Source organism: Corvus kubaryi, unplaced genomic scaffold (genome assembly GCF_017639235.1).
Source record: "Corvus kubaryi isolate FWS band 111438036 unplaced genomic scaffold, C.kubaryi_AGA036_p1.0 134, whole genome shotgun sequence".
In the NCBI taxonomy this organism is placed as follows: domain Eukaryota; kingdom Metazoa; phylum Chordata; class Aves; order Passeriformes; family Corvidae; genus Corvus; species Corvus kubaryi.
In genome coordinates, this window is record NW_024580668.1 from 2859805 (window position 1) to 2882785 (window position 22981).

At 44.4% G+C, this 22981-nt stretch overlaps 1 protein-coding gene across 2 annotated transcripts in view; it reads left to right on the forward strand.

Moving 5' to 3' along the window:
• Positions 1 to 22981, forward strand: part of SPO11 (SPO11 initiator of meiotic double stranded breaks) — a 217561-nt gene that overhangs the window by 92594 nt on the left and 101986 nt on the right. For both annotated transcript variants that reach the window (XM_042045413.1, XM_042045405.1), the window contains exon 2: positions 9172 to 9303. The gene's annotated coding sequence lies outside the window, so the exon portion shown is untranslated. The remainder of the gene's footprint in view (positions 1 to 9171; positions 9304 to 22981) is intronic.

Sequence of the window (22981 nt, forward strand, 5' to 3'; positions counted from 1 at the left end):
TTTAGAGCTAGTCTTAGAATTCAGCAAAAAATGGGTTCATTTTACCTCGAGACCTTTTAAGATTTCAAATATTTTTCCCATACCACAGCAGAAAACTACTCCTCTCCATCTTTAGATTTTTTTTTTGATAAGTCAACTTATATTTGAAAACGAAAAGCTGCTTCAAATAAAGAAGATTTTGTTCAGTTCTGAAGATGTCAAACAAAGCTTCTTTGACCATTTCAAAGCCATTGTTTATAGAATAATTGAAATGAAAAAAATCTACTGAAGCCATCCCACCCCTCCCAACTATATCTGTTCGGGCAAAGCAGCATATTCCAGCAATAAAAAGAAACCACAATAAAAAGTATTGACCAAGTCTACTCAATATTTATTGCTCTGTGATAACTGAAGAGAATAGAAAAGTCTTCTCAGCAAGGCACCATGAGAAGGATTTCTTGGAGAGCAGTTTTACTGAGAAAACCACGGCTCCATTATGAATTTCTCAGATGCAGATCTGGCCATTTGGCCCGTCAGGAAAAGAGCACTGAGGAGGTTTCTGCACTTCCTGGAAGCTCCTGGTCAGGGGATTCTGTTGTCAAAGGCTGTAGATAGCACAGTGAGCTGAAATTGGGGCGGTAGTGTCCCTAAAACGCTGGGACTGAGAGGGTGGAACATGTGCTTGTGCAATAGCGGGTTTGTCGGAGCCTTCCAGTGACAAAGTTGTTAAAGTGATTTATTATCAACTTAAAGGGTGTTCAATAATAATAAAACAATGACCAATCCTCACTTTCTGCTAAAAGGCAGAAGCTCATGGCCCGTGGCAGGCAGATGGCCGAACTTGTAGGATGAATTTTACAGAGCTCAGAACAGCAAACTTTAATTGTTTGTCCTTTAAAAATGAGAAAGCTTTAGTATTCCAGTGCCCCAGAATACAATACCTCAAAAAGAACTGTATTTTCATAGCAACTCCCAGCCTTGTCCTAATGACTGCTAAGAGGTTTCTCAGCTGTGGTGTGTTGTGGTGCAGAAAGTGCCTTTATCTGGTTGCATCAAGGGAGCCGGGACTGGGTTCTATTGTTCCATCTCCTGCTGTCTTGCAGAGGTGTGAAGTGACTCATTTTACCCTGATGAACAATATTGAGGTGCTGTGAGCAACTCCTGAGCAATGAACGTGGCACTGAGCTCACTGAGCCCTGAGCCAGGTTTATGAAATTATGCCTGTGTTTGACCTATCAAACCTTGTGCTGAGCTGATGACAGTGTTTGACCAACACATCATTAAGATTTTCTCATGGTTAGGGAGGAATTGAGTGAAATTAAATTATTTTCCTGCAGGCCCTTGGGAATGTTCTTTATGGAGCTTCCTGGCCCTCAGGTATGAGTTCAAATCCAGCTTTACTAAGCCTTCCTCAGAAATTACTTTTCCAAGTCCTTGTTGCTCCTGGAGGGGCTCTGCTCCGAAGGGATGTCCATAACATGACGGAGTCATCTCTTTCCTAAGGAATATTGGGTGGAATATATGGAGGAGCATATGGATGTGCCACAGGCATCACCTAGTAGTGGAACATCTCAGAGTAAGGATGGAGTTAAACTTCCATCTCCGTGGTGTAATTACTGGGAGTAATGGGCTGTTTGTAATTATGATGATATTAAACCTGATAAAATTTTCGGGCCAGATTCTTTCCTCGTTTATAGTGGTATGAACCAGGAGACTGTGAAAAGAGATCTTGGCCCAAGACAGTTCTTCAGATAAACCTCAGGCTAAACAAGATTGAAATCTCCCACACCCATGATACCCCTCCAAACATCTCTTTTATTCTTGGGTTAAAGGCCAGGTATATTTATGGTGCAAACTATATTAAGATTATCACCATTAATTAACTATGGTCTGAAGTTTTCTATCTCAACCTTTTTGGGAGCACTGAAGTAATTTACATACCAAAACAGTAGTGTTGAAAAAGTTTCCATCTGCTTTCCATCTTTTTCCAAGAAATTTTTAAATGCTGGCCATTTTCCCAAGAGACCATGTCCCCGAGGAAGCGTATCCTGACCAGCACTCCTTTCCAACTTCACTAATTAAGGTGTTTCTATGAGTCACGGGGACTTTCCTCTTCTTTCATAAGATATGAGTGATGCTCTTTGGGGAGAATAAATAAATAAACGAACCCAAAGAGTCTTACTAATGGGCTGGAAGAATGATAGCCTGTAAATTCACCTGATTTTAGCTGATACAGGCAGAACCCTGTAAGGGTTAGACTTTCAGATGATCTCAATAGATTAATCCCCCTGACTTTCTGATGAGCTGTTCTTTCATACATTCAATGTATAAAGCAAATAAATGACATCAGTAAATCTGGTGTAGCAACATGGCTTAGGATGTGAACCATTTTAAACACTGAACAGATTTAAAAGCAAAATGAAAAGGTATTTATGAAAAAAAAATTATCAGAAGAAAAATCTAAATAAGCAAAACCATATTTATTTGCAATGCATAATTTCAGCAGTTTTATTTATACCAAAACCTTAGTTCTCTTAGAGATAAAAGCTGTTATACAGTATGTTTTCTCAGTGACTATCTAGTAATCAGTTTTAATTTTATTTACTTAAACACTTGCAACTTTTCTTAGCACATACAAAGTGAGGAGAAGATCTTGATTGCCAAGTGCAATTTCTCTAAATGTCTGCTCTCGTAACACAAGTTCAAAAGAAGAAATGAAAATAAGAAGCTCTCTTACAGCAGGCCTCTCCACTCCTAAACCTTCAACTAAAAAAATAAAATAAATTCCCACCTTTGTACATTCTGTACACTGTGTACATGACCAGAGGTGTCAAAAAAAGTTTGCAATGTAATTAGTGGTGTTGAATTTGTGACAAAAACACGACAAAAAATTGGTCTGTGCCAAGTAGAATGAAGTTTCTAAAAGTTGTGTGTTACAAAGAAAAGAGGAAGAAGCTGTGTAGAGAAGAGGGTAAATCCTTTCGTGGGGAAGGCAATGGAACATGGAATCATAGCAAGAAGTACCAAAACTGTTACAGTGACCCCAAGTTCCTGTGGTTTTCCCAAGTTCAGAACTGTCCATACACCTGTGGTCCAGTTCAGGTCAAAACTGGAAAGGAAGTGTCTCCAAAGCCAGACTTTATGCCTAAGGGCATGGAAATGTCACAAGGGGAGCTGATATTGCAAAATTTTTGTTATTTGGGATAGGTTCTGTACGCACTTCACTCTTCAGCCAAAAGAGAATTGGGCACAACAAAGTGGGAATTGGTTCTGCCAAGTATAAGAGTGGTTTGGTTTTGTTTGTTCTGGTGCCACTCAGGTTTATTTCCAGACTGTGCTGGACTGGGCCATGATCTCAACTGGCCCCTGTGTTAAAGAGGAGCAAAGCAGCAGCCAAAACTGCAGCTAAACCTCCTTGTCCTCCTTGCGCCTGGAGCTGAGGAGGGCGGGTCAGAAAGCAGCACCTGCCTCCTGCCCGAGGGAGCCCCTGGCCAGCAATGGGAACTGTCCTGGGAAATGGGTATTTCTCCTTCCTCCACCTGGGGAGTTACATGACCCAGACGTGGACCAGGGCAGCAGCAAGAAGGAAAGGACTTCATTCCTTGACTCCCTTTGAACTGGCAACTCACATCGTCCTTCTGTTTTCACACAAAAGGGTATTCGGTAATTTTGTATTCTGTAACAATGAGTCTGGTATTTCCGTAGTGATGCATATTGTTATAATCTCTCTGCTTTGTTTCCTCGACATATTTTTTTATTAAAAAGTCTTCCCAGCCTTAAATAAGTACAGAATAAGTGTGGTCATTCTGGGAACATGAGAGGCCTGATTATCTGACCATCAAAGACTATGCTGTAAACAGGATACTAGTAAACAGGAACTGAACCCCATATGGAGAGTTTGTGGTTTTCTTCAGCCTCTGTTTGTTATGTCTTACATCCTGTTAATTATAGAAAAAGAGCTGGAAAGTTGGAAATAATCTTTTCTACAGATTATTTCCAGCTTCCCTCCGACAGAACAAAACGCTGTATAGTACTGCCTTACCTTGCTGCCTTCAGATGTAAAGCATTAAGACAATTCATTCCAAGGGGATCACTTTTCAAGAGGATTACAAGCAGGTTTTTTTTTTCCTTCTAATTACAAAATGAAAGTTTAGATCTTAGCATCTTATGCAGGGAATCCTCTCAATTGTTAGCACAGCATTTCAGTGTCTTCTTTGGTGTGTTTGAGAGCCTTTGATACCTTTCAAATACCATTTATTTAGTATACTTATTTGACTGGTATAAATCATTTCTGAGTAGGTGGGTTCTTAGAATGAAGATTTTGTTGCACAAAACAAATGGCAGAATTTGAAGTCACAGTTTTTGAGTTATCTGTGTTGTTAGGTGTCTTTCCAGGTTGTCCATGCATGCAGGAGGTTTCTCCAGCGCTGGCCAAAGCGGTGGGCAGAGCAGAGAGTCACTCCTGCATTCCTACTGCTTATCCTTGACCTTTGTTTCACACAGATAATTGTCCATCTTTCCAACATGGTTCAGTCCATGCTTTCAGTGTCAGCAAACAGATTCCTGAGTAAAATACTGGGAATTGTTCAAATCTGGAGTTTTGTGTTTTGAGGTACATTTCCACTCTTCCTCAGGGACCTGCTTTGGAGTTTTGGTGCTCGAAGGAGACACATCAGAGGAACAGTGAGGAGGTCATGCTTTGTTTAGGCCTATTCTTACCAGATCAGACTTTGGTTTTGCAAAACAGAAAGCCAAAATCTGTTTGGTTCAAGGTCCCACATTAGCTGTGACGAGCGGAAAGTACCAACCACCACTTACATTTCTTAGACAGACCAGAGACCACAAATAAATCTCATGTTATTTTTCAGCTCTCCACTCTCAGCACTGTCTCTTTAAGCTGCTCTCTGATGCCAGCCATCTGCTCCCAATTGCTGTGTTACTCTTGAGATCTGTAAGGCCAAGTCTGTGCACTCTGCCCCCAGCAGCAAACTCGGGCCAAATCCCCTCATCTGCAAAGCTCCTACCAGTTCTCATCCTCGTGGAGAGGAATGGGAGGAGATCTTCTGCCCCATATTCCCCCAGGCTCAAGGTATTGCAGCACCTCCATTCCTGGGGCTGCCATTGGGACAGGAAAATAATGCCAGGATTATGGGATCACCAGAAAGAATTAAAGAAATTCTGAGAGAATTGGCTGCTTATGAGCAATAAGGTTTGGATGCTATAAAAATGCCTTGTTCTGGCATAATTCTGCTCCCATTAAACTCAAGGAATAGAATTCCTACCAACTTTACTAGGAGCAGAGTGTGGCTAGTGCTGAGAGCTTTTGAAAATCCCACTGTATAGCTACACCCACTTTATGTGTCCATTTTAATGACATGATTAATAAAATACCAATGGAGCTCCAAACAGTTCTGTGTTCGTTTTCCAAAGCACTTTGACTCACCCGTAATCATAACCAGACTTCCAATTACACTGGATTTTAATTGTTCTCCTTTAAGGATAATTACTAGTACTCTGAAAAAAATTACTATGAGTAGCTGGTGATGAGTAGGAATAGGCATCCTCGCTTCTCTCGGTCTGTTCTGTCATTTGAGTTACGAGGAATGTAATTGGATATGTGACACCCAGACAGAGAGTGGTTTCCAAGATCTGAGAGGGCTCTGTTGCAGTTAATGTGTTAATTTGGGTTCCATCTTCTCATTTGTTCTGCTTTGATCTATCATTTCGTAAAGCCAAAGCACCAAATTATTAAGTGTGTGTGCTTGATTTATGTGCAAGACTCCATTTGCATACACATTAATATTTTTAAAATTTTGGTCCAAATTTCTGCAAGCCATGGTATGGAGTAATATGAGCTGTAATTTCACACTGCGTGGCAATGACTGGTGGGAATAAAATTATCCTGTGATTTGGCCCTACTCACATACCAGGAGCTATTTTCCATTTGGAAATTTCGAATACTGCCAATTGAAATATATCTGTAAGCAAGCTGTAAAGAGAAGCATTGCATGATCTGAAGAGCCTGGGCAGGAGGCTGAATCTCATGCTCAGTGTATCGAGATTATCAAGAACATGGCATTAAAACCTCAGCAAGTGGGAGTGATATTTCTACTTGCCTGACAATGGACAACCAGGGACTCTCTCCCCTGACTGGGAGAAGAATTGGGGCTGAGTTTGCTGAAGTGCTGCCCAAGAGGTCGGATTTGTGACTGTTCCCAGCACAAGGCTGATTTTTGGCATCGTTGTTTTTATGCTCACCCAGTTAAAGTGCCTGTAGCGGAATTCTGCTGCCATTTATCCATAAACCCAGATTATACAAATGCAAGGAGGGTGTCATTGTGAAAAACTCTGAGTCTTTACGCTTTTGGGCCTCTGGGAAGTTAAAGATTTATTTTCAATCTGACACTTAGCCCGAAGAGGTTAACAGAGCTGCTAAGATCCAGAAGTTACTGTACTTCTCTAGTACTTTCTTTTTCAAATTTGTGTAGGACACCTTCAGACATAAAGTATAGAATAATATAAATATAATCATCTATTCTTTGATGTTTTATTATATTTGTTTATTTGTATTAGATTAGTATTGTTTTAATAAAGCTCTTTTTCTTCAAAATATTCCACAAAATTCATATTATAATTAATTTTATTATAAAAAAAGTCTCCACTGGGAAATACTGATCCTTAGAAATGTGTAGTTTTCCTTGTAAAATATTTCCTCCACTGACAATTCTCTCCATCACGGTGACATTTTGGAAAATTTCTGGAAAAAAATTGGGATACAGATCCCAGCCAGTACAGCTGAGGGGTGGGTGAAGGTTTCTGGTTCAACCTCTGCCCACAGCCTTCAGCTGAGGCTCTGGGACTTGGCACTCTGTAAAATAAGCTGTTTCTTGAGCTATCAGATGAGTTGGATCTGCTTGGGAATTCTTGACTTTTTTCTCTGCTAGAATTCAAAGCTCTGCCTCAGTTACTTTGATTTCTGGTTGACTGGTTGGTGTCAGAGATGCTGGTTTGTATTTTCTCTGAGGTAAATCTGTCCCATCGCTGCTGTGGCTTTGCAGTTACGGCGGAGACGTTTGTGGAATTGGAAGATCTTTGCATTTCCTAGGGGTGGTCCACGGCTGTGTTTGCCTCCCAATGGCCGAGACATTATTCAGTGGGAAGATCATCTTAAATATGATCTGCTGGATAATGGTTGGGGTCTCCCACAGAGGGATATGGTTGTCCTGCTGGTTCACGGCCTGGGCCATCACTGACTCTGAATTCTGAAGGTCCATGGTTTGCTTGGAGCTGCTAAACATTATCAGATCTGGGTTAAAATCCAGAATTAGATGGTTTTGTGAGTTGCCCTCTCACTTTGAAGCCATTGCTTCCCCTCCATTTCATTTCTGCTTCATAAATGCACAGCAAAATTTTGCCTCCTTTTAGCATGTCAGGATAATTTAATCCAGACCCTTCTGGTTTAAATTATAGCCTTTTCCAACTCACAGACTTTCAGGACAGGCTTTCCTTTTAATCCCTTTTTATTTATTTATTTATTTGTATGTATCTTGTCTCAGCAAATTATGTTGCTTCATGTCATCTTAAACGATGTGGTGTAAAATTAAAAGAAAAGCCACTTTGTAATGTATTAAAATGTTATTTAAAAAACCCCCCAAAATGTTTGTCATTTGTTTTGCTCACAAGTAATCCCAAGCAGCAGCGCACTGTGAGGTTTTCTGTGAATGCATTTACAATAGGAGCCAACCACACATTTCACTGAATCAACAGGCTTGTCTCGAGATATTTATGACATGAATGTTCAGACTTCTGTTTAGTCAGCCATCCCCAGGGGAGGCAGCATTTTTGATAGCGCCTAAAGGAATTAGGCACATGTTGTCAAAAGGGTCTTTGAAACTCCTGAAAAATCACTGAAAACACGGCTTTGATGGCTGAGTCACTTGGGGTCTTGCAAATGCTGTGCTGAGTGCCTAATTCCCAGCGCAAAGAGAATGGGAATGCAGCGCTCCCAGCAGCTGGAGCCAGCGGCAGCACAGCTCTCCTCACCATCCCAGCAAGACAGAGCGGTGACGAGCAGGAGCTCAGAAACTGCCATTAGCTCTGGATGTGTCACCTATAAAAACATCATTGTCTGTCTGCACAGCTCACAGGCTGACTTTGTGTCAGTCCCAGCGAGGATGCTGCCCTTCCCTCGCCCAGGCGAGGCTGGATGCCCCCGAGCTGGCTCTGCTGCTGCAGCTCTGTGCTCCTTACCGAGCTCCTCGTTACTCCCGGTAATCTCTGCAGTCCCAGTTAACTCCAGCGCAAACAGGAGTTTTTCCCACGTTTGGGGCTTCATCCACAAAATCCCTACGAAGCATTAGCAGCAGACCCTGGGGCTGGAACGCAGAGGCATGTTCTGCAGGGGTGTGAGGGCAGAGGAGGCTGATGCCAACCTCGGTCCCAGCTCTCCAGCCGCCTCCTCTCACCACAGCCCCTTGAGTGCCATCTGAACTATTTTTCCAGTTAGAGCCAGACTACTCCATCATGTCCTCGGTATGAAAAAACTTGCGAAGGGGGCAACCTTTGATCCCTAAAAGCTTTCAGAAGTGTTAATTCCATGTCTGGAATATTGTCACGGAGCAGCTGAATTCCAGCGCGTCCAAGAGCACAGGCGGCACCCGGGGGGTGAGCGCAGCCTGCTCAGAGCTGGGCCATGTGGAGAAGGGCAGCTCTGGCTAGGCTTTGTGCTCGGGCTTTTATGATGCTTTTAATATGAGAGACTCTTATCATGGTTCATTTACTTCTATGCTTGTGGTTTTGCCACTTGGGAGCAATTATAGGGTTCTCTGATTCGTGCGAAGGGAAGAGCTGACGTTTAGATGGTGAATTATGTGGCTATTTTTTGGTGGACATTTGCTGGTATTGAACTAGAAGACATTAAAGCACTTTGGTCCAGTTAAGATGGCATTTATCTTGCGTGTGGCCACACTTTATTTTGTTACCTACACTCCCAGACTGTTTGAGAAGGAAATATTGATAGAAGTTTGAAGACAAGCTGTTGATGATTTGCCTTTGCCATAGTAAAGGCAGGCTCTTAATTAAGATCCACTATGGGTTTTTTTCCAGTGCATTTTTTAATTTATTATTTGCTTTGATTTTCCAGAACATCTATGCTCTAACCAGCTCATTTTGTTTCTGTTTTTGTCCCACCAGTATCGATGTCACTTGAAGATCTGATTGCCAACATCATAAAAACAGTGCTAGGAAAAACCACAAAATATTGCACAAGACCCAGGAGGACTGAAAGTTGAAGGATTTCTTTCAGAGGATATATTGTTTTCACTGGTGAGTAGGTGGAGCCATTCCATTTTTCCTGATTACAGTCTAGAACAGCTCAAGTTGCTGTGACTGGAATTCTGTTTCTATGGATCATCTTGCTGAAAGAATTTGACAGCAGCAGAGTTTTTCCCCAGTGCCCTTGTTGTAAATTGTATGTGTTTCATATCCATTATTAATTAAAAACAGGTTTTTTCCCATTTAAACAATGTAATTTCTTGAGGTGGGAAGAGGCTTTCTTTGGCTGATGGTTGTTCATTAAACTGGGAGTAGAAATGGTTTGTATCTTCTGAAGTTGAATGTAAATCTGGAAAAACTTTTATTGTAAAGTCTGAAATTGGGCAAAACCCTGGAACCCTGAAATTCAGATGAAGTCCAGAGTGGTGGTCAGAAGAGTCCTAAAAGGAGCCAAAGGCAGGAATATGGAGGAGAAAAAAAAAAAAAAGTTGAATATTTGTTCTCCTCTCAAGCATTCAAGGGGATTAAAAGTTGCACCCAAATTGGAATGTTAAACACAAGCTCAAATGGGGAGACCTGCTGGACACATGGTTGCAAACCATTACAGAGGCAGCAGAATGATGAGGTTTGAGCAGGAGAGATTATCCCCAAATAAATTATCCATTCTAAACATTTGTACATTCACTATTTTACTCACAGTGACTCACACTGATAATATTCTTCCCCCAAATTTACATGATCCAGGGAGAGAAGAAAAATAGGTATGTGCTTCTTTTTCTGTTTTTGTGGTCTCCAGAGCTGAAAAGAGTTTATTTATTTTCCAAGAAATTCAACCTCACCCTTACTCCAACTGTATGGCACACAATCATTGAAGTCCTGCTCCTTGAAGTAGCTCTGGAATCTTAAAAATCACAGGAAACCTCTCTTTTGTTTGATGTTTTAACCACTACAGAGGAAGACTGTTCCAAAGCTCCACCAGGATCCATGTGGGCTGGGTCACTGTGGGTTTCCTGCCTGACCTGGGAAGCTGCAGCCCTCAAGGTGTGATGGGCATTCCTGTCTCGTCCAGGTGTTGGATCCTGGGAGAAGTTCTGGGAATGTGCACCAGGTACAACACAGGATGCTCTCAAACCTGTTCTGTTGGTCTGCCTTTGCTTCATGGGCTGTGTGAGCAAACAAGAGATCAGAGGGCACAAGAGGCTGATCTGGCTCTGGCTTCTGATTCGAGTAAATAGATAAATCAAAGGATAAAGTGACCACAGCAAAATATGTTACAAAAATCCAGACTTATTTAAGTAATGAAAAGTCATGGATAGCTAGTTTAAGATTGAGAGCAGGAGAGGAGCAGAAGGCAGTGTAGTGGTGTCCCTTGGATGATAAAGACCATCTTAATGTTTTCTGATTACACTTACTAATACACTTTCTAAGTACTGGAATCAGTCTTTGCTGCCTGACATCCTGCTAACAAAGCAAGGGCATTTGACTTCTACCAAAGCAACTCAGAAGTACTAAGAGAATTTCCTACTACAGGATTTTAAATAGGATTTCTTAAAAACAGATCACTGTTTAAAAGTGAGAAGCTGGACTCTTGCCCTGGCATTTTGTGGGGCAGCAGCAGGGACACAGGGCTCTTGGAGGGGGAAAAATGAGTGGTGGACGTTCAGCTCATCCAGGATCTCCTACTTTTCACCAACCTTGGCTTAGTCTTTCCCTGCCTTAGCTTCATCCAGATATGTGTGCCAGAAGAGCTTTAAAAGAGCAAAGCAGAAAGTCTGTCATTTGTGTTTAATACAGAACAGTTTCACCAGGTATCCTCCTTGTGCTTACCCTGAAACTCTATAAAACATCCTGTCAGTTGCAGAATATATACAAATAACATACGCTCACGGGGCTTGGGAGGATGAAATCCAGATGGAAAGGTTTTTTCTCCACAGAAAACACGGGCCAAACCTTAATGTGCTGCAGACTGGCACGGCCACCCCAGGACAGTGCCAGTTTGCTGTGGGAGAGCCCAGACACATTTTCCTGCACATTTTCCTGCTCAGGCTTCCCTCCTGCTGCCTGAGCTGCATCCACAGCACACAACAGTGTCTCTCTTACAGTTACCTGCCACGGCTGCAGAGAGCTCTCAGGGACTGTGCTTTTCATTCAGCCGAGCGTGATCCTGGGGATGTGAGCTGGGGCAGCAGCAGCATGAACAGAACTTGTGTTTATCCCCTGGGCTGTGCAGCCAGCAGCTGCTCCTATTAGCACAATTTGCATATGGCCTTGGCAAGGCTTGGAGTAAATCAACTGTTCTTCATGGGTGGGGACAGAAAATCTGTCTCCTTTGGACTTGCAGCCGTTGCTGTAAACATCAAACCTGTGTTTGGGGATCCAAGAAAAAGATTGGTTAAAAAATAATGATCTTTTAAAATCTTTTAAACTTTAATTTTAAAGTAATTAAAGCCAGAAAATAAGCGGTGAAAGAAGGTGAGCAAGGAGTACCTGTGAATGTTCACAGTCAACTAAATAGAAACCTCTTCTATTTTTGGATGCTGATCTCTGCCTCTCCCCATCCTTCCATGTCCCCTGGCAATAGGGCAGTGTAGGCCCGGAGAAGCAACAAATCTAGCAATTAGTGTCAGCCTTATTAATTCATATCACACAACCTGAATAGATTATTGCTTTGCCATATAAGATCTGACTTCTGTGCAGGTGTGTGTTGGTCAAAGCAGGAAGGAGAGCTGGGATAAATGAATGGTGAGTGTTGGATGTGAGACCCTTTTGAGTCAGTTCTGCAAAGATTTTTAGGTCCTTGACTTTGGATTCAGTGGCAGTTTGGCATCTACACAGCAACCAGGTATTTAAGCACCTCCAAGTGCTTTCTGTTTTGAGTAAAAAGGATGGGAAAAAACCAGATGTCTCCAAAGCCTGAGTGGCATAGAGGGATGAGCAGGGAATGTCTCTTCCAAGAAAGCAACAAGAGGGTATCAAAATGAAATGAGCAGGTGGCAGATTCAAAGTAAGGAAAAAGAGATTCTTCTTAACATGTTCTGTATTTAATCTATAAAACTGCTAGGGGACACTCTGAACACTGAAACTTGAGGTAGGTTCAAAATTCAGCAAATTAAAACCACACAACAGCATTCCCATGCTTCCCACCAGGCAGGACACCTGTCACTGCCCACTGCCAGGGACTGCTCCACAGACCTTCAGCTGGGATCCCTACATCCATTCCTGATGCTCTTAGGGAGCCTAAACAGGTATTTCACAGGGCAGCTTGGAGACTTGATTAACATGGACAAATCACTTTAAAATTTTTGGATGAAAGGGGCTCCTAAGCCCAGCCCAAAACTCGCTTTGCACGACGTGCAAACGATAACCGAGCTGACAAAACTCATTAAATGCAGCACCTTTATCATAGGGGATAATCTGTGAAAATGTTGCAACACCAGCTGTTGTCGAGCTACCAGCACACCATCCTCCCATTGCAGTTACAGAGCAGTGACCTGGTGATAGGCTCCTACTTGCTCAGCACCAGGCTCTCCTGGGATGATGTATTAGGAAATCCCCCACTGGCTACCTGAGGTTTTATCCCAAGGGCTTTGTGCCGGGCAGGAGGGATGGGGCACTGCCCCCACAGTGGCTCTGCTGCTGTTGGGGCAAAGGCTCCAGCAGAGCTCCAACAAACACCAACAGACGTGGGCAGCACAATCGAAAAGCTGCTCTAGACACGCTGTTCAGATTACACAATTAGGACAGATGTCAGTCTTTTGAGGATTAAGGCGAGCCTGGTCGGTCTCATGCAGCTGATCTCCACTTGAAGGACATAAGGTTTGTTTTTCAGGTTTTGTTGTTACAAGCAGACATCATCAAGGTCTGGATCATCAACATTTTGTCATGGGGGGCAAGGAGATTGAAGAGGCATTTGGCATGGTGATAGCATTTTGGAAAGATTTTGTGAAAATCCAGATTTCTTGCTGCCATATGGAATAGAGGAAAACTAGGTAGATATCCCAGATTTTCTTAGAGTGAATTAAATTTTAAGTAAAGAACCCAGTGTTTTTAGCAAAATGGTCTGCATAGTCTTGTTGTTGAGCTCATAGGGAAATGTAACAAACAGCATTTTCAAGTGGTTTTCAAGACAATTTCACAAGCTTGTTCTGAGCACTTATGGAACCCTTTCTGTTTTCAGAGCTCCCAAAAACAACAAGCTTGTTAAAAAAACCCTACAGGCACTATTTTTAGTGCTGCAATGTCTAAAATAACAGCACATTGACAGGAACTCCATCAGTTCCAACAGGAAGCCACAGTGCTTGGTGGTTTATGGTCCCCCTCCAGTTCCCAACTGGCTGAGCCCAGACAGATGAGTCCAGCAGATCGTGGGTGGGCAGGAGCAGCCCCTGCCACCATGCCAGGAGGGCTGGAGCAATCCTTCCCCACTGCTGGAGTGCAGCTGCCTCTGGGCTAAAACCTGGCCTCTTTGACCACCACCAGGTCTTCAGCTCCAGCTTTCTGCTGTGAAGCCTGAGCTTGGAAAAGGAGTGTTTTCAACTGGAGTGCTCTGCCCATTTTACTCCTTTTTGACCCTCTCCTTGATTTCTCAGTGAAATGTCTCTCTGTTCTTTCTCCCATTCCTGAATTATTTTCCCAGCATTTTTTGGCAGCGAGCAGAGCCTCCCTCCAAGCACCTACTGTGGCATAAAGATATCTGCACGGGGAGTAGGACTGACACACCATTCCCATCCTGTGGCTCCCTGAGCTGCCATCCGAGCTGCCTCTGGGCAGCATATCCATTCTCACTGTAACCCTGGTGTTCCTCCCAAAATGTAACATGAATCCAGGAGCAGCTTTGTTGAACTATAATCTGGGTCAACTGTGCCTGGTAGGTTGAAAGGTCATGCTGAAACCCCATCTGTTTTAGCTCTCCGTTGGAACCATGAAAGTACTTTAAACTTGAGATGTTCTGTAGCATTCCTAAATTATCAGTAATGTGTAGTGACACCAAGAACTGTGGTCTAGAAATGCCATGTTTCTCTCTTTTTTTTTTTTTTTTTTTTGATCTAACTGGGTGAAGCATCAGATTTAGGAAGTAAATTCAAATCAGCTGGACATAGGTCAGTGGCTGTGTGTGGAGAGGACGGTATGGTAGGTGCCTCTGGCCCATAAAAAGCCTGTCCTACTGAGATCTGGCTCCAGGGCTTATTAAATACCAGTCATTTTTGACTAGTAAGAGACCAAACAAAATGTGCTTTTTCTCCTTTGATGATTAAAATCAGCCTGAAGTGAGTGGCATCATTTATATAAACACTTGCTTTAATGCAAGTGCTGTCCTAAGAGATTACAGCATGTAGGTTACGGGTTGGTTTCGGGGTTCAGTCGGGACGGCCGGACGTAGACGGATGGAGATCTCTATAGGCAGGTCTTGGGACACAGTCGGTTTATTGTAAAGGGCGTGGGTATTGGGGCACTGCTCAGAGCTGCTAGACTCAGCTCTGAGCAGGCCCAAGAGAGTAAGCAGGTGAGAGAGAGAGAGAGGGTGTAAGAGCAAGAGTGGAAGTAAGAGTAGAAGTGGAAGAGAGGAATAGAGAAGAGAGAATCAGACTGTCTGAAGTCCTGGTTACAATACAATAAATCATCTTCTGTACTGAATATTCTAATTGTCACTAACCAATCTAATACAAGATACAAATCCTATAGCATTTACATACAGCCTATAAGAGTTCTTATATTACCATAGAGTGTTACATCTTAACTTCTAAAAACTACTCTTTGGACCCCTTCTGCTGAGCTAGTAGGGTCTGCTCTGACCCTTGGACCTGTTTGCAAGTAGAGGGTATTGTTTCATCAAGAGGGGATTACTTCAGTGACCATACCATTGTTTTCTAGTTGTTCAGTAACTAAGACCTGGTATTTCAAAAGTGGCTTTCATTTCGATGTTGCTTGTAGTTTTCATATTCCCAAAATCTTTTGTCAGGCAATCATATTTCCAAGGCTTTCCTGTTTCATCTTCCCCAACAACAGCATTGCGTGCTTCCTTGTAAGGCTTTTTTGCTTTCAGGTGAAAGCAAACATAACCTGCAGACTGAGGGACAGCTTCACTCGACCAGGTTGCTCAAAGCCCTGTCCAACCTGACCTTGAAAACTTCCGAGGATGGGACAGCCAAATTTCCCTGGGCAACTGTTTCTTGGGATGTCTCCTCCTCCTGACAGCCCCTGTCAGATCTGCCTTGGGGCAGGGCAGCTCTCTGTGCCCGTGTTCCCAGCACCTCCCTGGCAGTGAGGGTTTAAAGCTGCACTATAAACCAAAGACCACACTGGTTCCTATTATTTATGGCTAACTCAGAGACGGTGACACCCTTGGCGACCTCCTCCTGCCACCTTTAACCTCTCAGCTCTGTCTGCTGCCTCCCCATCCTCACGTAACACAAAGATGAGAACCAAGCCCCTCGCTCTGGACTACGGCGCGGTAATTGAGTGGAGTCACGCTAACGACGCGGAGACGAGTCTGCAACTCATTATGAGGTTTTCTTCTCAATTAATTGTCAGAAGCAAAGGGATGTTTGATGTTTAATGTCGTCTTCTTCTTGTTAAATGCCTTCCCTTTGCCACCCATCCTCAGACACTGGGAATAGGCAGAGCTGAACAAGGCAAAGCTGCGGAGCTGTCGGTGTGTTCGTGTAAAATCCATCTCCAGCGTCCCTCTGTAACACACAGGTCTGTAGGGGACCTTGGGTTTCGGTTTGTTGACAAAATAACACTGACATCTTACTTTGAGGCACCAAATGAATCCTAAACCAGGGTTCAGGGTGGGGGATTTAGATGCTGTGTGTGTTCTCTGGGCCGGGAGAGGGATGCATCTCTTCTGATTGTGAACGTGTCCTCACAGATCTGTCTTTGGACACAGGAAGACAATTCCTCTGTCTGAAAATCTTCCTTGGAGCTGAGGTTTCCTCATGTGGTCTGAGCCCAGGAACAGCCCTTTGGCTGTCAGGAGTTTATGCAGGGGGAAAAAACCAAAAACAAAGAAGGGAAACAGCAATGGGAAGGAGATTAGTGAGACTTTTAAAAGGGAGAGGAGTCAAGATGTGCCCTGTGTGACCAAATGGCAGAGATGTCATTTAAAGTGGACCAAAGGGACAGTTTGTCTGTGAAATCTTCTGCTTTTGGACTTAATTAATTTTTATTGTAAAAAATTGTGAAAACATCAGCAGTTTGTGCACTTTTTGCATCTTACAAAATCACAGATTCCTCCAGTGTTTTATAAATTCAGAGGCTTCACAAAGTGCAGGGGAACGGCTGTTAATTTTGGAGACAGGAGGATGAAGCTCAGTTCTTCATCTCAGTTCTTCATCCCTCAGTGCTGCTGAGGTCACTGCAGGAGCATCCTTTTTGTTTCCAAAACTGCACATCTCCAGGCCAGTCCTGTGGGGGAAATCCTGATCCCAGTCAGGTCAGTAGCAAATCTGTGCCTGTTCCATCTGAGCTTGGATTCAGCCTTGGTGTCCTCCATAACGCTGCTCAGGGCTGTTGGGACTCAAAATCGAGCACAACTTCAAAGACTTAAACCAATTGTAATTCAGCAAATTACTGGCAAAGCTCTGATTAAGACTTTAGGTATTTGTGGCTCCCAGCCCACTGCTGTGTCCACAGGTGGAATTGAATTGATTACAAAAAAATCTTTGGAAGGTTCATTATTTTAGATCCAGTATTTTGAACTTTTAGGAAGATCTAATGTAGATGAGGAAGTAAATAACAATTTTATGAAAAGGTAAAATACAGATTGGGCTCTTGTAATGTGGAAATTGCCAGAGACAAAAAGTAGATAATTCTGCACTAGGCTGCATTTTAAGTTACCGATTGCACCAATTATGTAAGACAAATCTCTTAATTTGTTCTGATTTATAAACAACAGAGATGCCATATTTCACTCAAAAAACCTAATAAAAATATGTTTGAGGTATCCTTTCCCAGGTTTTTATAGAGAATCCCATGTTATGTTAATGACAGTTTACATTCTGCTTAACCATTTTACTGCAGCTAGAGGGGAGGTTTCTATGTGTATGTTAATACATATCTATCTATCTCTAAAAAGTGAATAATTTGACAATTTTTGATGTGCTGAACGGGATGGGGAGAAGGACTGATCCAGAGGAAAAGCCAGCCCTGCACATGAACCTGCCTCACTGATGGTTTTGGTGCAGTCAATAATTTCCCTCGGATGCGCTGCAGAAGTTGAGTCAGTACTGATTTGTTCAGGCCAGATGCACAAGGCAGTGGTGCTGCTGCAGCATCCAGCTGGCAGAGCTCCTGACTGCTCTGTGCTGCTCAGCACAGAAGTGCACACATCCCTGACTGTCAGAGGAGAAGGTTTAACCATCACACAGCTCAACTTCAGCTTTGCTGGGACGGTTTGGTTCTCCCTCGTGCCCAGGGAAAAGATCACACTAATGTGGATTTTCGTTTTGCTATTTTTTTTTCTCTCTTCTAAATTAATAGAATGTTTAAATGTGCTGTCAGGTTTGATTTCAGTTGCTGTGAAAGTTGAAGTCACTTCTTGTCTTGTCCCAAACGGTGCATCCTGTCTCTGCCTTATTGCACCAAGAGCCTCTTTTGGATGTGTCAGACCGAGCCTCCGAACTCGTGAGTGACTTTTGTTAAAACTGGGCAGCACAAACACCCTGTGCCCCATTCCAGCAACCTCCCTCTGCTTTCCTGAAGTCTCTCCCCATCCTTCAAGCACAGAAGATGCCAGAGAGCAGCAGCAAAAAGCAGGGAAGAATTTCACATGAAAAAAACACCACTGCAAGAGGTGTGCAGACCAACCCATCCCAGAATGTTGGATGAAATAATCTGTTCCTCTTTCAGGTTTATCAGACAGATAAACCATTACTTCCCGGATCCCAGGGGTGTAAGGACAAGTTCAACTTGCATCATCCTTCTCAATTTCATTAGCTGGCATTTAACTTCCAGCTGAATGCATCATGTAAGTAGACAAAAAACTGTGCAAGAGACTTCCTACAAAGTCCTTATGAATTCCTGTGGGCATTCTAACATATAAGGAGCTATTGCTTCAGTTTTATAATGTTTTATTCAGGTTACAAGCAGCAATTAAAATCTGTGGGAGAACAAGGGAGAAAGAAGGGTTTTTCAGATAAAACCAGGGTAAACACATTTATTTTCTCTCTGGAACCAGGAATTTGATAATTCTGTTCTTGCTGAAATTTGTTAGCACTTTGAGACAAGATTTTTCATGCAGAATCTTAATAAGAAAAGAAATGTAAGCCCAGCATCAGGAATCGCTAACCCACAGCTGGAGGTGCCAATGTGTTCTCGTCTGCTCCAAAATTCAGGGTAAGAGAGATGTTGGAAAGCTGCATGCAGCTCTGTCTCTGCTGTTCTCTTCTGAAAACAAATTAATGAGAAAACAAAATGCTGGACCTCAGAAATCACCTCTATCATCAGATTATTTCTGTCTTTTCCAGGAGTCCCAACAGCTCCTGTTGGAACTCTTCCACTAAATCACTTCCTTAAATGGTCACTGATTCAGGGGGAGACAATAAAAGATGGGTTTCAACATCCCCCCCAGCACTCCGAGGCTGGATCTGCCCCCTGCCTTGTGCCTGCTCCAACCACTGACCTCCAGGAAAAGGGAATCATCTCCCTGGGTGGGGGACACACATCTTGGAAAGACTTCTTCTGTTTGAAATTGCAGAAATGGCATTTTTAGTGAAAAAAGGGGGGCTTTGCCTGGATCTAGTTCTTAGCACATCAAATCAGCTGCCGGGTTTGGTGTCAGGGTTGAAGAAAAGTCCAGACCACAGCTCTTGCACTGCAGACAGACTCCCACACTGAGAGGTCTCCCATCACCACCAGTAACAGATGGTGAGGGTGGGATGTGTTTTGCCCACCTTCTCTCTCTCAGGACATGGTTCCAGGTTGAATTTTCTGTCTTTGCCCTTCGTGCTGGTCCATTTGTGGCTGGAGAAGTTCACAGTGTGGCTGTGCTGCCACACTCACGCCATCATTTCAACTCCTCTGGCTGTCAGGGAGGCTCATGAGGTTTGTTGGGCTCTGTTAACTCCATTATCTCTTAGCCTGGGCAGGGAGCACTGCAGGCCACGCACTGAGGGGCTTCCAAAACTAAGCCTCAAATCAAACACAGCAAATTAAGCCACGGCATATGCAACACATCATTTCAGTATTTATGTTTGCAGCCTCCAGCTCCGGTATCAGAAAGCCTGGGAGATGAGTGCAATAAATAGCCCGTTCACAGAGGAGCTGGCAAGCTTTATTATGTTTATGGTTCTGCACAAATAGTGTTGACAGAGTTCTTTTGATACAGAGATAGTTTGTGTGCTCAGATCACTGAGGAGAGCTGCACTTGGGAGGATTTGTCCCCAGCTGAGTCTGGATCTTTAGGTGCCTCTAACTCCTTGTGTGGTGTGTTTTAAACCCTGCCCTGTGGAGGGGCTTTATATAAATCAGTTTATAGTGATTTTGTGCTGCTCCTCTGAGATGGCAAACCCAGCCATACCTCTTTGCCTGGCATTAAATCACTACAATTAAGTGATAATCATTGCTGACTATTCTGAATCCTAAATGTGCCCGGTGTGCTGCAGGAAGTAAAACATGAGGAAAGCATCCCATGGAATTTCCGATCTGAGGCTTTGGTACAAGAGCCATGGAATCAATGGGAATTTTTTCCTTAATTTCAGTAGGAGCTGGATCTTGCCCAAATCGCACAAAGCAGTCTTCCACGCTCCAGAACAAATCCAGAGGCATATGGTTACTGTCAGGAGAACAGGTGGATGTTCATATGGTTTGTAAAGGAGCTGGAGACTGCTTGTTGCATTCTGATAAGAAGGTTACTCCAGGCAACTGGAACAGAGTAAAAACAGGGAGAAGTGCAGCATGGGCAGCAGAGGCAGCAGCAGCAGGCACAGATGAGACTGGGATATGAGGGAGAGGAGAAGCCTGGCACAAAGTTATGCAGAGCTTTGCAAACAAGGAGGGAAAGCTCAGCTAAATATGAGCAAGATTTGGAGGGAAAACTCAGCACCTTTGAGAGCAAAGGGGTTTGTGGTGCTATTTTGACAGGGATGGAAGTATTTGTGGGGGATGGAGAGACCAGGATGGTCCACAGCTGAGGGCATGTTGTCATGCAGTAGATAAGAGATCTATCCAAAGGCTATCCCAAAATATTCAGTGTAGCAAACTCCAGTGCATAACTTCATAATGGGAGCCATTGTCTTCTTGCCATTTGCAAAATGAAGGCAATAAAATACAATTTTAAAAAATGAAGAATCTTGTGAGTATGAGATAATTTTTTAACTGGAACTCATTGTTTATGCATGCTCAGCAATTAAGGTTCTGTGCTGCTAAAATAGAAATGGTAATAATTTGGGAATGCTAAATCAGCACCACAGCAGTTACTCTCCGAAAGGATGTGTTTGGGAAGGTATCAGGAGAGATAGCCGAGTCTTATTGCTGTTATTTTATTAACTCAGGAGTAGTTTGAAGAATCCTCTGAAGTATTTATCTGATAGAATTGCCAACCCCAAGGAATGATTTCTGCGTGAGCAAGGCCGTGTTTCTCCCACAGAAGGTGCTAACCAGCCACTCTTGTTAAAAACTCAGAGAGAAAACCCAGCAAAGAATCCTTTCACAGTGGTGCTGAGATGGCTCAGACGTCACTGTGTGGATATTCTTCTGTGCCCCAAGAAAAGTTTGGGATGCTTGCCTTTGAAACTAAATTTTCATTTCATTCCGGAACCGAAAGCTGCGAGCGAAGTGCAAAAGCGGATCAGCCGCGGGACTTCTCGCTGGAAGGGAACCCTGGGCTGGGCTGTCGGGGTTTGCGCGTCCCGTTCTCTCGGGGTTTGCGGGTGTCGCGGGTGGCGGGGCAGCGGCGCTGGGGACCGGGATCCGCATCCCAGCGCCATTCCCGGCTCCCGGCGCGGCGCCAGCGCCCCCTCCCGGCATCCCGCGGCACCCCCTGCCCGCCCACGGGGAGCCTCGGGAAAACCCCGGGTGTTGGAGCCTTTCTTAGGTCCAGCGAGCGCAGATCGCTCCGAGGAGGGGACAGGTGGGGGAGGACAATCCTTTCCGAGTGCCCACAGCACAGCGGTGCCTCCCGAAGCCACTTCTGCCTCTCGCTGCCTCACCAGCAATGACGCCATCAGAAAGAGAGCTGGGCAGCTGGAGCATCTTGCATGATAGACACAGAAAACACACACCCATGGATGGCATTTCAGTGAGGGGAAAGGTTTGTGGGTTCCCACGGGAAAGGGGCTGAGGACAAAGCCACAGCTCAGGAGTGGCTCGGGGATCCTCTTGCGGGGAGGTGAGGAGGGTGCTGACAGCATATTCTCAACAGAAAAATCGTATCTATAAATATTGAGATATATATATATATAGGTAAATGGAAACATAATGTACCTGGAATGACAAGCAGCCTAAAGGAGAGGACCTATGGACCAGAGTGGTGCCCTGAGCGATGTGAAATACCGTGTTGGATGGCAAGCTGAAAGAAATTCAGCACCCACATAAAACGTGATTAAATATGTATTTTTAAATTAAAGCAGGACCATTTATGGTGAGGATAGCTAAGTTTTTGGTTCTGTAATTCTTTCAGGCTATCCTCTGTCAGTGCAGGAGCATTTCCATGGGGTACAACCGGCAAGTGCTGCTCCCATCCAGTTTAGGAGCACAGCCATAGTTTGCACTCCAGTGTTGTGTGCAATATAGAAATGTCACAGAACTGAACTCGGACTGACAAAGTGGAGTAGTTGGGAAATGTTCTTGTAAGGAAAGTAATAAACACACCTGGCTCAAAGCTGCCAGTGTGGCAGTGCTGGTGCAGGTTCCCCCCCGGCAATTCTGGGCACTGCTTTGTGTGCACCGAAGCAGAGAGCAGCGATCCCACGCTCAGGCCCGGTGCAGAGGGAGTGCAAAGGCCGTTTTCAGTGCCTGCACCTTGTGTGTACACAGAGATTTGTCTTCTAGGAGCAGGGCTGATCCTGCACAGCTGATCCATGCTCAGCCACACAGCTGGGGTCTGTACCCACCCAAGATTCATCTCCTTGAGTGGCCTCAGTCCACACCAGACAGAGCATGTTTTGGGGTGACTTTATACTTGTAGGGTGACTTACAGAGACCTGCTGGTGCACACAGACCCAGCCTGATGCCACAGAGGAGCTCGGTGAGCACTTGTTACAGGAATCCAGACCTGTAACCTTTTGCTTTTTCACAAAGCCTTTCCGAGAGCAGCGTGAGAGGGCTGAGCCGGGGGGGACGGAGGAGTCCGGAGCCCGGCAGTGCCGCAGGAGAGGTCGGTGTGGCAGGCACCGGAGAGGTGCCTGGATTTGTCGGTGCTTCTGAGCCCTGCGTTTCTCACCCTTCCTGTTAACACCTATTCCTGCCACCTTGCTTGTTCTCCCCAAGATCTCTCGGCTTTCCAGCTGCTCCCGCAGAGCAGGAACAAGGAGCCGAGCAGCCCCACCTCGATCCTGGTTCCTTTCGGAGCCGTTTCCCACTGTCCGTCTCACCGGCTCTCGGGGACGGCATTTTCCATCCCGGGAATGCGGCGGCGCTGCTGTTCCGCTGCTCTGCCGCCAGAGGGCGGGCGGGGACTTCCAGCGCCGCCGGGGCCCCCGGGACGTCCCGGTACCGTCCGTGACATCCCGGTACCTTCTGGTACATCCCGGTACCGTCCGTGACATCCCGGTACCTTCTGGTACATCCC